Source organism: Gadus morhua, chromosome 3, assembly GCF_902167405.1.
Source record: "Gadus morhua chromosome 3, gadMor3.0, whole genome shotgun sequence".
NCBI lineage: Eukaryota > Metazoa > Chordata > Actinopteri > Gadiformes > Gadidae > Gadus > Gadus morhua.
This window is the reverse complement of record NC_044050.1, coordinates 2,342,670-2,355,890: the sequence shown is the minus strand read 5'-3', so window position 1 is coordinate 2,355,890 and position 13,221 is coordinate 2,342,670. Positions and strand designations below refer to the sequence as shown.

The following is a 13,221-nucleotide window of genomic DNA, read 5'->3' as shown; positions in this document are numbered from 1 at the left end:
GTGAGTGTGTCATACTCTTTGTTTCAAATTGTCGTGGCCTACTTCATCAACCTGTGTCCATGCGGACCGGGTCAGCACAAGAACCCTGATGACAACTGATTAGAAGTAAAGGGAAACAGACTACAGGGTGACACCAACAGACCCCAGACCTGCTGTCTGCAGGCTGCTGGGCAACAGCCCCTCAGCAGTTCAACTGACCCCAGACCTGCTTTCTCCAGGCTGCTGTGCTGGGTGACAGCCCCTCAGTAGTCCAACTGACCTCAGACCTGCTGTCTCCAGGCTGCTGGGCTGGTCAACAGCCCCTCAGTAGTCCAACTGACCCCAGACCTGCTGTCTCCAGGCTGATGCGCTGGGTAACAGTAGCAATTGGCTGCACTTATCGACTAGGAGACAAGCCTGGGATGTGCTTTTACAGAATCCCGTCTGAGAAAGAAAACAAAGAAAGGAGGAGGTTGTGGATATGTGCCTTGAGACGTGCCTCCGTCCCTGGGGAGGACAAACAATGCCAACCATCAAAGTACACATGTCTTTTTAGCGAACATTTCATCAAAGGTGAGGTTAAGCTTGTTAGTCAACACAGTATTTTAATTATTGTACTGTGTGGCATCCCGCCCCTTAAACCTCGGCCCAGGCGGGGCCGAGGTTTAAGAGGCTCACGGAGGCCCTATAGAACCTAAATGATTGTACTCCATTTGAACAGTGTCTGTCTGGTGCAATAAACGTCCCCATCGGGGTCCCCGATCCGCACGGGGGGAGGAGGGACCGTCCGATCAGGGTCGCCGGGCCCCCACGCCGACACCCCGGACACCCTCACGGCATCTGAGCAACCCGACCCCCCGGAGGAGCCGGAGAGTTCCCCCCTGACCGAGTTCTCAGACTTTTTACCGGGGAGGGCGGAAGGTTCGGCCCGACCAGGCCAGTTTGCCAGCGCCCTGCTACAAGACGAGGCCCTGAAGCATGCCTGGAGCCACGTGGTGTCCCACGACGGAAGGCCCCGAGACTCGGTGAGTCACCTGCCATACCCACACTTCACCACTAGGGAGGGACTGTTGTACCGGGTAGCAGAAGGAGAGGGGGGAGTGAGGGAACAGTTGGTAGTGCCCCGAGTGCATGTAAGCAAGGTGCTTTATATGGCCCACACCCACCTCCTGGGAGCCCACCTGGGGATGGACAAAACACGGGAACGGCTCCTGGCGAGGTTCTACTGGCCGGGGGTCAAGCGGGATGTAGAGCGTCACTGTCAGGGTTGCCCCGAGTGCCAGAGGGTCGCGCCTAGGGCCACAGTCAGGAACCCTCTCGTCCCCATGCCGATCGTCGAGACCCCCTTTGACCGTATAGCTCTAGACATTGTGGGACCCCTGCCCAAGACCAGCCGGGGTCACGGTACATCCTGGTACTAGTGGACTACGACACCCGGTATCCCGATGCTCTACCCTTGCGTGTATTGTTTAGTCGGGTGGGGATAGCAAAGGAAGTTCTAACGGATCAGGGGTCATGCTTCATGTCACGCGTAATGAAGGAATTACTCAGGCTCCTGCAGGTGAAGCAGCTCCGGACTTCAGTCTACCACCCCCAGACGGATGGCCTGGTGGAACGTTTTAACAAAACCCTGAAGCAGATGCTAAAAAAGGCCATGGACCTGGACGGCAAGAACTGGGACCAGCTGCTACCACACGTCCTGTTCGCCGTACGGGAGGTGCCCCAGGCGTCTACCGGGTTCTCGCCGTATGAGCTCCTGTACGACGACCCCGCGGTATCCTGGACATAACCAAGGAGGCCTGGGAAAGCCACCCGTCCCCGCACCACACCACCCTGGACCACGTGGAGCAGGTGAGGAACCGCATGGCCCAGGTGTGGCCCATTGTCCGGGAACACCTCCGGCAAGCCCAGCAGGCCCAGGCGAGGGTCTACAACCGGGGAGCCCAGTTGCGAACCTTCCAGCCCGGAGACCAGGTACTGGTCCTGGTCCCCACAGCAGAGTGCAAGTTCCTGGCCAAATGGCACGGACCGTATGAGGTAGTGGAACGGGTGGGTGACGTAAACTACCGGGTTAGACAACCAGGGAGGCTACGCCGCGACTACGCCGCCGCCTACATCGACGACATAATCATCCACAGCCCCAGCTGGGATGTCCACAACCGCCAGCTGAGGGCGGTGCTGGGGGAGCTGCGGAAGGCGGGCCTCACGGCCAACCCAGCAAAGTGTCGTCTTACCAGGAGACGACGTACCTGGGGTACCAGGTAGGGCGGGGGACCGTCCGACCACAGGAGAGCAAAGTGGCCGCCATTCGGGACTGGCCCCAACCCCGCACCAAAAAACAGGTGAAATCGTTCTTAGGACTCGTTGGGTACTACCAGCGGTTCATTCCCGGGTTTGCCATGCTGGCCAGCCCCCTGAACGACCTGACCCGGAAGACCCATGCTCAGAGCCGGTTCTCATAACCCCTGACTTTGCTTCCCCCCTCATAGTGCACACGGACGCTTCGGAGTTCGGGCTGGGAGGAGTCCTATCCCAGATCCAGGCCGGAGAAGAACACCCCATCACCTACATCAGCCGGAAGCTGCTGCCAAATGAGAGGAAGTACTCAACGGTAGAAAAGGAGGCCTTGGCCATCAAGTGGAGCCTTGATAAATTTAGGTACTACCTCCTCGGGAGGGAGTTCACCCTGGTGACCGACCACGCTCCCCTAAAATGGATGGCCGCACCGGCCATCCATTTTAGGGGAGCGTGGTCGGTGTGTGTGTGTCTGTGTGTGTCTGTGCATGTGTGGTGTGTGCGTGCATGTGTGTGTGTGAGTGTGAGTGTACACCAATGCCCGAGTGACGCGGTGGTTCCTGGCTCTCCAGGACTTCAGGTTTACGGTGGACCACCGACCGGGCCGGGAGCACGCCAACGCCGACGCCCTATCGAGACGGGACACCTGCTTGGGCGGGTTCCTGGGCTACCCGAGGCCTGAGCAAGCGGTGGAGTGTGTGGCACCCCGTTCTCCCAATGAGCCGGGTTCCACGTATAAACCACGCTTGGCAGAGAGGGTTAAATCCTCATTCGGCATTTATTGCATATAACTGAGACAATACATGATACTCGCGGTCTCTAGGGCCTCCGTGGGCCTCTAGCCACTCGCGGACCAGTGCGCTTCCTCCTTCCTCGCTCCCGTTCCTGGTCTGCCCCAATGTCAGTCCTCGTGCTCCTCTTAAAATGGCTCCTCGGCTTTCGGTCAGGTGTCCCCCAATCTCGCTGATTGGGGAGAAAGTGATGCTCTTCGTCGCCACTCAGTGGGTGGCGTCGGTATACACTGTCAATCACCCCACCTCGGACCCGCCCGGGCCGAGGTTTAAGTGGCGGGATGCCACAACTGTCAGTCATTATAGATTTACGTATTCGTTCTGACATGGTTCGCTTAAGTGGACCTGTGCACCCAACTCCAGCGGCCTTGCTAATCATTTTCAGTCTGAAAAGATAACAACAGTCAGATGTAGGAAGGGGGGGGGGTTTTACCAGTTTGCATGCAGTGCAATTTTTCAGAAAATTCAGATGATATTATTAGTTTACGTCATTTTATTCATGAATAAATTATTATGGTAACGTTAGTGTGGAGGTGGGGCGGCGTCTGGCCTGCAGGGGGAGTATGCTGGGGTGATGGGGTCTGATTGCGGACAGGTGTCTGCAATCTGACCCAATCAGGAAGTGTGTATTTATGTGCCTGCTTGTCTTTCAGTCAGGGGTTGGAGAGAGAGAAGGAAGACGCTCTCTGCGAGCCCGAGAGAGCGTCGTAAGAGCACGATACGGAAGGAAAGAAAGTTTTGTTCATTTGACATTGTGTTTGTTGGCTCCGAAGGAGAAATAAACGGGAGTTCGCTCCATTTTCGCTTGAGAACTGTGTCCTGACTCGTCTGAACCCGTTACAGTGGAGACCAATGTGGGGCGAGTCAAGCATGGAACAATCGCCATTGGCCAGTGTCCTCGGACACCTGGCGCAAACAGCAGAGCTACAGACCCAGCTACAGCAGGCCCAGAACGAGGTCCTGGTGGAGCTGGCCCGCTCCTTGGCCGCCGACCGGGAGGCCATGCGGGAGCTACTCGGCTCCGGAAAACGCGGCGGGGTAGCCCGACCGGGCCAACAAATATATATCCCCAAAATGGGGGAGGCTGACGACCCAGAGGCCTTTCTGGAGACCTTCCGGGGGGTGGCCGAGGTCTCAGAGTGGCCCACCGTCTCCTGCCTCTGCTGACGGGAGAGGCCCAGCTCACGGCCCACAGGGAGATTTTTACCCAGTTGCTGGTACCCAGGAGCCGCCGGGAAATGATTTTCCAGGCGGTGCATTACAACCCAATGGCGGGCCATTTGGGGTAAGAGAAGACACTAAACCGGATAATGGCTAGATTCTATTGGACGGGGATTCGGGCGGAAGTGCGTAGGTGGTGCGCCTCCTGCCCCGAGTGCCAGTTGGTGAATCCCCCCGCCATTCCCAGGGCTCCCTTGCGGCCCCTTCCCCTGGTGGAGGCCCCATTCGATCGTGTGGGCATGGACATTATCGGGCCATTAGAACGTTCCGCACAAGGGTATCGATTTGTGTTAGTCCTGATCGACTACGCAACCCGATACCCGGAAGCAATTCCGTTGCGCAATATCTCTGCGAAGAGTGTTGCGCAGGCGTTGTTTCATGTCATATCGCGGGTGGGAATCCCAAAAGAGATTCTCACTGACCAGGGCACCAATTTCATGTCACGCACGATGAAGGAACTTTACGGGTTGTTAAAGGTCAAGGCCAACCGCACAAGCGTCTATCACCCGGCCACTGACGGCTTGTGTGAGAGGTTTAACCGGACGTTAAAGTCCATGATCCGGAAGTTTGTACTGGAGGATGCTCGAAATTGGCATCAATGGCTAGACCCTCTGTTGTTTGCGGTGCGGGAAGTTCCTCAGGCTTCCACAGGGTTTTCCCCATTCGAGTTGCTCTATGGGCGCAGGCCCAGGGGCGTACTGGAACTCATTAAAGAAAACCGGGAGAAGGGGTCCAGCGACAGTAAAAACGAAATCCAGTACGTCATGGACTTGCGTGCAAAGCTCCACTCACTCGGGGTAATGTCACGTGAGCATTTGCACCAAGCCCAGGAGAATCAGAAACGCCTGTACGACAGAGGGACTACATTACGCGATCTTATACCGGGGGATAAGGTCCTCGTTCTGCTGCCCACCTCTAGCACCAAATTACTCGCGAAGTGGCAAGGTCCCTTTGTGGTCACATTCCGAGTCGGGGACGTGGATAACGAGGTAGTGCGGCCTGACCGGGGCGACTCCCGACAGATCTACCACATCAATCTGCTCAAAAGGTGGGTTGATGTGGTCCCGGTCGCGTTCGCCACGACACTACCGGAGGGAGAGGAGTTCGGACCGGAAGTCCCTACTCCGGGGCCTGTCCCTCCGGTCGGCCGAGGAGAGGATCTGTCGGGGAGTCAGGCGGCGGACGTGGGCAGTCTGCAGCTCCAGTTCGCCAACGTCTTTTCGCCCCTGCCTGGTCGCACCCCGTTAATAACTCACAACATCGAGACGCAACCCGAGTTAACGGTGCGGACACGTCCCTACAGGCTGCCCGTCCACAAGCAAGACGTGGTACGGCGCGAATTGGCAGCAATGTTAGAGTTGGGCGTCGTCGAGGAGTCCCACAGTGACTGGTGCAGTCCCGTCGTGCTGGTGGGGAAGCTGGACGGGTCTGTCCGGTTCTGTGTCGACTACCGTAGGGTGAATGCGGTGTCAAAGTTCGATGCCTACCCAATGCCTCGGATCAACGAGCTAGTGGACCGGCTTGGCATGGCCACGTATTATACGACCCTGGACTGCACGATGGGCCACTGGCAGATTCCGTTGTCTCCAGCAGCCCGAGAAAAAAACGCGTTCTCCACTCCGCTCGGTCTTTACCAGTTGAAGGTGCTTCCGTTCGGGTTGTTCGGGGCACCGGCCACGTTTCAGCGACTGATGGACCGTGTGTTACGGTCTCATGCTGCATATGCTGCTGCCTACATAGATGACATCGTCATCTATGGTGACGAGTGGGGGCAGCATGTGCAGCAGGTGGCGGCCGTCCTTCAGTCGCTGAGACGGGCGGGGCTCACGGCCAACCCGAAGAAGTGTGTGATCGGGCGGAGGGAGATTCAGTATCTGGGGTTCCACCTGGGGCGGGGGAAGGTCCGGCCGCAGGTCGGTAAGACAGCGGCGGTCGCCGCCGCCCCTCGACCCAGGACCAAGAAGGAGGTGAGGCGGTTCCTGGGGCTGGCGGGTTACTATCGGCAGTTCGTGCCGAACTTCTCCGACCTGGCCAGCCCCTTGACCGACCTCACCCGGAAGAGGGCCCCAGATACAGTCCAGTGGTCGGAGCCATGCCAGGTGTCGTTTGAGGCTATTAAAACAGCCCTCTGTGGGGAAGCAGTCCTGTGTGCTCCTAATTTTGCTCTCCCTTTCTCCGTCCAGGCAGACGCGTCGGATAGGGGGTTGGGCGCGGTCCTGACCCAGCAGGTGGAGGGGACCGACCGTCCGGTGCTGTACCTGAGCGGCGCAGATGGTCGTGGCAGACTTCCTCTCCCGTCCCGGGGGGGGGGAGTAGGTTTACGGCCGGATGGGTCCCCGGCCTGTGTCGGGCGGTGGGGGTATGTGGAGATTGGGCGGCGTCTGGCCTGCAGGGGGATTATGGAGCCCCGGGTCTGCTGGGGTGATGGGGTCTGATTGTGGACAGGTGTCTGCAGTCTGACCCAATCAGGAAGTGTGTATTTATGTGCCTGCTTGTCTTTCAGTCAGGGGTTGGAGAGAGTGACGAAGACGCTCTCTGCGAGCTCGAGCGTCGTAAGAGCACGATACGGAAGGAAAGAACGTTTTGTTCATTTGACATTGTGTTTGTTGGCTCCGAAGGAGAAATAAACGGGAGTTCGCTCCATTTTCGCTTGAGAACTGTGTCCTGACTCGTCTGAACCCGTTACAGTTAGTTATATGAATGAAGTACTGTAACAAACACGTATCTTAGATGTCTAAAGTCTAAACAGCTAGCTCAGGATAACGTTGCTCATTTCTCTTCTCTTACAGCCAGGAGAAATATCATTTAGCAAAATCTATTACAGTATCATGAAAGTGTCTGAAAACATAATGACTAAAATATGGAATAAAATTTGACTTTGATTAAAACTGTGTTCCACTACCTACTGTAAACATTTACAAAAACAGAATTGGACTAACTAAATACAATTTTCAGTAAGTGACAAAGACTAAAACTAAGTTAACACTGTCTGAAGGAATGATATCACAATGTTCTTGATGTTACTAATAACTTGTTGGCATATGTGGGACATAAACCCTCTTGTGTCATTATAGGGGCCAAATGTGACGACCCCTTGTCCCCTGACTGGGTTCCATCCATCCTCTCACACATTCCAGCCACAAGAAGAGGAATAGGAAGAAAGACATGGAAAGGTATGAGCAGCACAGCAGAATGAAGAACAAGAGGGTGGAGGAGAAAAAGAAGAAAGATGCAGTGGATGTCCTCCTTGACCTGTCATCAGTACCAGATGCTGGACCTGCGCCACCTGCTGTGGATGAACAACAGTGTGAAAACAAGCCATGCAAGGAAAAGATTGCAAGATTACAAAGGGAGTTTAATGACCTCAGGGAGGAAAACTGTTGGCTGAAAGACATTATTAAATCAGGAACATTTGATGAACTGGCTTTTGAAAATGATGATGAAAAAGTGAAGGCAATGACTGGAATCCCCACATATTCAAAGTTACAAGTAGTTCAACATTTGTGTTATCATTTCTGCAGATTGGTACAAACCTCTCTCCCTTCCAACAACTTCTGTTAACTCTTATGAGGCTGAAAATGAACCTTCCCCTGTCATTGCTTGGTTTAAGATCACAATTCCAACTGCAAGCAGAACATTTAGAAGCACCATTGACGTGCTGAATGCAAGGCTTGCTCCAGCACTTTTGTTTTTGGCCATATCGAGAGGAGCTTCAGTTGTCAATGCCTATGATATTTAGACAGGTTTTTCATATATGTGTTTGTATTATTGACTGCTTTGAAATTTTTATTGAAAGGCCTAGAGACCTAAGAGCACGAGCACAAACATACTCAAAATAAAAACATCACCATACCATGAAATATCTAATTGGCATTACACCACAAGGAACAGTTTATTTTATATCAAAAGGATGGGGTGGTAGAACATCAGACAAACACTTGACTGAAAGAAGTGGATTTTTGGATCACCTCAACCCAGGTGATGTCATACTAGCTGATAGAGGGTTTGATGTGGCAGATACAGTTGGTCTCTACAATGCTGAGCTTATGATCCCAGCTTTCAGTAGAGGCAAAAAGCAGTTGGGTCCAGTGGAATTAGAGTCCACACGAGGAATTGCATCAGTTAGGATACATGTGGAAAGAGTTATCGGTGAGGCAAGGAATCGGTACACCATACTTCAAAGTACATTTGGGATTCAAATGTGTGAAGCTGAGCAGCCTGAAGGTCTTACACCTCTAGATAAAATAGTCTGTGTGTGCTGTGCACTGACAAATTTGGCTCCTTCAATTATTCCTTTGGGTTGAACATGAGAAAAAACTGTTAATAAGAGTGAACTGTTATTGTTACACTGTTATTTCCATCAATGAAATAAGGACAGTGACAAAAAGGAATTCAATACTTTTGATATTTTAGTGTTTTATTACCTTTTTACGATTTTTTTCTTTGAATTATTGGTCCTTAAATTGTAATAATAAATCATTTGTTTTTGTAAAGTGATAACTTCAATCACATTTACTGACTGATGTTAAATTGTACCCGTTCATCTATTTTGCTTAACCCTGTAAACACTTCCTCACTCTTTGCCTGCAGTTCTTGGTGTGACAGTCACCTGTGCTGGGGCTTGTACATCTGGCCTAAGGGTCCTGGGATGTTCAGTTGCACTGCTCGAGGTATATACCTCTTTGCATGGCCAGGGATAACAGACAAAATTGAACTTTTGACAGGTTGCTTTTCAGTGCCTTCAGATGAATGTAGCATACTGTAGAGTGCTGTGCATTCATCTGGGGTTGGAGGTGGAATCTTGACCGGGGGGAGGTCACCACAACCATCAGCAGATCTCTTTCTCTGGGCCTTTGTGAAACCTATCTGGCTCCCTTCTGCATACCCTACTGTCCTCATGGCTGCCATACTAGGCTCGTTCCAGCTACAGGCCTTATCAGTGCATGCAGTGCCACTCAGTTTGTTCACAGCTGCTAGCAAAGCGTAGAGTATGGCACCTACATGTGAACACACTTCCCCTAAACCGGCCATACATGTACAGTGGCCAAATCGCACCAATCCCTCTTTCTCGACAGCAACCAAAGCTGTCAACTGGGAGTCATTTAACCTGTAGGAATGGTTTACCTGACATTTGGGAAGGAGAACTTTTTGATTAGATTTATGTTATAAGGGACTGTGTCCACCTTACCAAAACATTCATGCATTGTCACTACTGCCCTAGAATACTGACTGAAAAAGTGAACTGACACTAACAACCCAGATCAACGGGGGTCATCCCTATGTTCCCCGGGTCCTATGTTCCCCACTCGGGGACCCTTTTTTAAAAAAAAGGTCCTATGTTCCCCGTTTTTCCCAAAAAGGGTCCTATGTTCCCCTGCAGCCATACATACCGGGGAGCATAGGACCCTTTTTCGGAAAAGCGGGGAACATAGGACCCTTTCTGGGAAAAGGGTCCTATGTTCCCCGCAATCTATCAATCTTTAAAAATATTTAAACTTTGACGCGATATTCGCGTGATGACAGCCAATCGGCGTTCAACAGCGTGGCCACTGAGTGACATGTGTAACGTAACAGCCAATCAGCCAACCGGCCAACTCAGTGCAGTGCAGTCCGGGGTGAACTGCAGCATGGAGGATAAAGTGATTGTTGCCGTTTGCGTCTCCCGTAGCTCTTTATATGATAGTATATAATATAATATAATTGTATAATAATATCATGGCCAAAAGCTCTGTGTGCCTCCCTCTTCCACAAAAGGTAAAGACATGCAATGGTAGTTTTCTCGGCCGGAATTTGGCAGTAATGATGGAAAAAGTAACCGGGGAACATAGAACCCTTTTTTTGAAAAAGGGTCCTATGTTCCCCGGTCACATACATATCGGGGAACATAGGACCCTTTTTGGGAAAAGCGGGGAACATAGGACCCTTTTTTTTTAAAAAGAGTCCTATGTTCCCCAGTCTCATACAAAGAGGACCCGGGGAACATAGGACCCGGGAAACATAGACACGCTACCGATCAACGTTAGCTAACGCTAATTAACACTCACCTTCGCTTTGACAATGAAGAATTTCTTGTCATTCACTTCCCAAACGGCAGCATTATTGACCCATCCAGATTGAAAATACATATAACTGTCCGTACTTTTGTATGCTCTCATCCTGGCGGCTGTGTAAGGGGAGGGATTCTCCACAAGATAAATGTAAACATCTCCGAATTGGAGGTCTGGCAGGGACATAGATTATATCCCATCCAGTGTCTGTTACCAGCTGAAACACATTGACATGGGTAAATATAAGACATTTCAGTCGTTTCCCTCCTGCCAGAAAATGATCTGAAGCCGAATCTTGGTATTGAAATGTTTTATATGCCTTCAAATGAGTTGAGAACATTCATGAGTATCAAGTTACATAGATTATATCCCATCCAGTGTCTATTACCAGCTGAAACACATTGACATGGGTAAATATAAGACATTTAGGTCGTTTCTCTCCTGCCAGAAAATGATCTCAGGCCCTCTCTTTGTACTGAAATGTTTTATATGCCTTAAAATGAGTTGAGAACATTCATGAGTATCACATTACATAGATTTATATCCCATCCAGTGCGTATTACCAGCTGAAACACCTTCACATGGGCAAATATAAGACATTTCAGTCGTTTCCCTCCTGCCAGAAAATGATCTGAAGCCGAATCTTGGTACTGAAATGTTTTATATGCCTTAAAATGAGTTGAGAACATTTATGAGTATCAAATTACATAGATTATATCCCATCCAGTGTCTATTAGCAGCTGAAACACATTGACATGGGTAAATATAAGACATTTCAGTCGTTTACAAAAAGATTTGTGAATCTCTTGCAATTTTGTATTTTTTATTTAACATTAAGAATGATGTAATGTAACAACTTTTTTTTGTTTGTTGGTATCAAAGTAGGCCCTCATTGAATTGAAATTACAATCACGAAAAAATATGTTTTGAACCTTTCAACCATCACTACAGCCAGTTCTTCAGGATGTGGCAGAACCGCTATCAGAAGACTGATTGGGTGGATGTAAAGTGGCAGCAAGCACAGCATTCAAAAGGATGGTTGTAACTGTGGTGTTTTCGGGTTACACGAGCAAGAAGGGTATGAAGACAGAAGTAGTTGTACGCAGATCTATCGATGATGTAACTCCCATTTAAGAGTGGCGCGGCCTGGCTGTACTGACATCTCTGTGTGGTACTTTCTCCCAGTAACCTTCTGTGTTTGCAGTAAAACAACAGTTGGTTTGAAGAGAGAGCGGTGGAAATGTGTTGATCCTGCAGGGTCTGTGCGGATCACAATAACATTGATATTCAATAGAGAGCGGAGCAGCTGTAGGAGTCGGGCTGGAGGACAGCCCGGGTTAGAGGACACATGTACACACCCATTGTACTCCCATGCACAAGCAGACCTGTGCATAGGGGAAACCCCGGTCGGGAATCAGACCTGTGTCACAGGGCTGGGAGGGTGAAGGGCTCCTCCCAGGACCTTGTATGAAATGAATAGGCTTCCAATAGCATATGGGAATGGATGCGGCCACACAGAGGAGCTCACTGTTTGATCTCGGTTAACTACTCAATTGATGGTCAGTCCAACTGTAAATGTGTATGTAGCCGTTTAGAGTTACAAAGTCAATGACCTCAGTTGAGTATATGACCCGTGTGCGTGTGTGTGTGTGTGTGTGTGTGTGTGTGTGTGTGTGTGTGTGTGTGTGTGTGTGTGTGTGTGTGTGTGTGTGTGTGTATGTGTGTGTGTTTGTGTGCTATACAGCCATCGGTGATGTAGCAATAAAGCTTCTTGTGATTCATCTGCCTATGAAGGTGGGCTCCAATGAGCAGCCACAGGAAAGGCGTGTGATGCATAGGGCGCTGGCTGCAGAGCCTGGCCTCCTTGGGCCTGTGTGCACGGTGTCAGACCTGCATTTGTGTGTACACATAGTTAATCAACCTGGGGGACTGAACACAAGCTGATGAACATTTAATGGCTCGTTTGAAATGAGAGAGAGAGAGAGAGAGAGAGAGAGAGAGAGAGAGAGAGAGAGAGAGAGAGAGAGAGAGAGAGAGAGAGAGAGAGAGAGAGAGAGAGAGAGAGAGAGAGAGAGAGAGAGAGAGAGAGAGAGAGTTTGGGATAGATGATCGATTTATTTTCTGATACTGTTGAGAATACCCACTGTCGAAAACAAGAGGGTGTGTGCGAGTGTGCATGTGCGCACGTGTGTGTGTGTGTGTGTGCGTGCGCTTGTGTGTGTGCGTGCGTGCGTATGTGTGATGCTAGCAGACAGGACAACCATATGTCTGACCATATGTGTCTGCAGGATTCCTGCTTGCTGTGACCTGGGGGAATGTATACATGCAAACAGAAAAACACGCGAGCGAGCACGCACACACACACCACACACAAACATGCAGACACACAATATGTCGACCACTGAGACACACAATAAAATCTGTGTGTGTGTGTGTGTGTTTGTTTCATTGTTGGCAATTCATGTGCATGTGTTATTTATCATTATTACATTTGAAAATCCCTTTAGTAGCAGATTGGCAGACAACAGCCTCAGGGTTACAGACAATCTCTAGCAATTAGAACAAGACAGTTACATAAGACACACACACACACACACAGACACACACACACACACACACATACATTCACGCACACACACACACACACACACACACACACACATGCAGATGCATGCACACACAAACACACACACACTCAAACATGCACATACACAAACACACATTCACACAAGCACATGCTAAAACACACAGACACGCACGCCACACAGACGCACGCACACACACACACACACACAAACACAAATACACACACACACACACACACACGCACATAAACAGACACAGCCTGTCCATCTCTTTGAGAGACACATCAATATTTGCAGTTGTAA

At 50.6% G+C, this 13,221-nt stretch overlaps 1 pseudogene; it reads left to right on the top strand.

The window, feature by feature from the left end:
• Nucleotides 1-344: 344 nt before the first annotated feature.
• On the top strand, nt 345-8,691 carry LOC115540254 (uncharacterized; annotated as a pseudogene).
• The last annotated feature ends 4,530 nt before the right edge of the window (nt 8,692-13,221 follow it).